The 2,511-nt window shown below is 35.4% G+C and overlaps 1 long non-coding RNA gene across 1 annotated transcript; it reads left to right on the top strand.

Annotated features, from left to right (window-relative positions):
• Nucleotides 1-938: 938 nt before the first annotated feature.
• LOC137572515 (uncharacterized) lies at nt 939-2,306 on the top strand. The gene is made up of 3 exons (XR_011031683.1): nt 939-1,190; nt 1,966-2,077; nt 2,155-2,306. It is a non-coding gene; the product is annotated as an uncharacterized lncRNA (long non-coding RNA).
• The last annotated feature ends 205 nt before the right edge of the window (nt 2,307-2,511 follow it).

Genomic DNA, 2,511 nt, shown 5'->3' with positions numbered 1-2,511 from the left:
GCTGAGTAAAACGCGTACGCACAGACGGACCGACGGACAGACGGGCATGGCTATTTCAACTCAGCTTCTCATGCTGATCAAGAATATATTTACTTTACGCCTCCTTCTGTGCGTTACAAACGTCTGATCAATTTTATAATACCCTCTGCAAGCGTATAAAAAAGGATTTTTTATTTTACACAATTAAATTATTTAAAAATAACTTCATACATTTACGTTATTATTCTAAAGGATGTAGTATGTTCATATATTGAAAACTTACTGTACTCAGTGAAACATATTTTAGCACTAAGTTACAATATTTATATAGAAACATACATTATCGAAACATTAAAAGTACCATGCATTTATTGGCCACAAGAACACACATAAATGCATGGGACTGGACAGTGCTGAATTGGCATATCTAACACGCGTTACGGCTCTGCCACCAAGTGAACATGATACGTCGTCTCTCCCCTGCGGCGACTCTTCGTTCGGCGTCACTGGAAGCGTAACTTCGTGGTTTTAGCTGTACAAGACAAATATAAATAAACTGAACTCAAAAAAAAACAGACCTGCGTTTTGAATTATTACTTGATAAAACATTGTGGAGAAATTCAAATGCATATGGAACAACATTACAGTACTTAAAATCTGTTCATTACGGTCTCTAGATGGGGAGTGTCGAAGCCTTGATCCTCTTCTCTCAACTAAGGACTTGTTGTCGTCTTCGTCAGTTGATTTGGTATTCATGGGGTTTATTTTGTCATCTCCGATTCTACTTAAAAAATCGGTAATGTTATTATTCTTCCCTTTTATGTTTTCTATATTGAAGTTATATGCCCTTATGTTAATGAGCCATCTTTGTAATCTTAGGCCTTTGTCTTTACAGTTGTATTTGACCATCAGCCACATTAATGGCTCCAATCCAATAAACGTCCGGGAAAAAAGTCACAACAACGTAGAAAAAAAAAAAATTGATGCAAATTGACTCCAAAATGTTCATACTTCACAATGGCAGCCCGGATTTTTCTGGAAACATAATGGGACTTTCTAAAAATATAACGAAACGCATGAACACGTGTTCATTTTTAGAATAAAGCTAAGGAAACGCAAAAACATTCAATGCGAAAGTCAATTTGAAGTGGTTCGCATATTCCTGTTGTGGTCAATATTTAAAAATTTATCAATGGATTTCGAAGTTAAAGGTGTTTATTTTATATATGGAAATATTATTATTTTATTTAAGAGCTAACTTATTAATAGTGAAATTATAGGCTAGCTTATTACGTGGCTATGGCAGCAGAGGCCTTCAGCTCTAGAGTTGTATGAGTTTATGTATGAGTTCTCTTAACTGTGTGTTGTATGTATTTACATATTTACATATATATATGGGGTGATGAGAGTTTCTTAATTTAAGTTAATTTGTATGTTCTTAGATGTGGTGATATAAATTTGTTGTTCTTAAGTATTTTAGAATGTTTGATATGTTTGAGGATGTGGGTTGTGCTAGGCATTGGAGAGGGTTGGTGTTTTTAAATATTGCTTGTCTTTGGGGTTTTAGGGTATTGCAGTTGGTGAGGATGTGCTCGATTGATATGATGGAAATATCTAAAAACTATTTTGTGTTTTTGTCCTCTTTAAAATTTATGTTTTATGAAACCTAAGTTTTTGTTTCTTTTTGTGCATGTTTACTTAACGTTTTAGTTGTGTTCCCCAGCGATTCCCCGGTTGAGTCTATATTCATTGTATTAATCCAAATTTTTACTTAAGAAAAGTGTTTAAGTCAGCTCCAGAAACTTGCAGATGTGTGTGAAATATCCAACAATCTAACACATCTTCTTATTTTTTCAAAGTCCAACTTGCCCACCGGAGCCCCTGTATTTGTTTCGTGTGTTTGTTTTTGTCGTTTCTTGTGGTGTCCAATTTGTATCAGTACCTTTTATTATTATTTAATTATTAATAATTAATTTCTCTTTTAAGGGAGACCGAAATGACAAAGCACCTGTTTGGGCTGCAACTGAAGCAAGACTCTGCTGAAAAGAGAAAACAACCGAAGAGAGAGAGAGAGAGAGAGAGACCAAGAACAGAACAAGTTACTTTGAAGAGACAAACTTGGAGATCCGTTACTTAAATTCTTTTCTTTTTTATTTCTTCTATGGAAATTTCCAGAACTTTGAATTTTGTAAAAGACATCGTGGTTTGCTGTACTTGAATTTTACTCTTGGAATTAATATCGTTCGCTGCGGTTGCACTTTCTGTGCCCGCCGACAATTGTACTATATTTTAGGTTAAGAAAATAAAGAAAGAAAATGGTCATCTCATTCCTTCCAAATCGCAAGTGCCTCGAAGCCGCCTCGATGGAAATCATCCGAAGGCCGCATCATATAAAGCGAGCAGTTTGGGGCTCCGCAAGGGCGCAGCCGTTAGCCAACACATCAATATCTGCTGATACGGAATTTTGTGAACAGCAAAATGTTATTGGATTTTTTTCCGAGCTATCAATGCATTTTAAGCTCCAAGAAAGAT

The sequence above is a fragment of the Drosophila tropicalis genome, unplaced genomic scaffold (assembly GCF_018151085.1).
Source record: "Drosophila tropicalis isolate 14030-0801.00 unplaced genomic scaffold, ASM1815108v1 contig_377, whole genome shotgun sequence".
Lineage (NCBI taxonomy): Eukaryota > Metazoa > Arthropoda > Insecta > Diptera > Drosophilidae > Drosophila > Drosophila tropicalis.
This window is presented reverse-complemented; position numbering and strand designations above follow the sequence as displayed.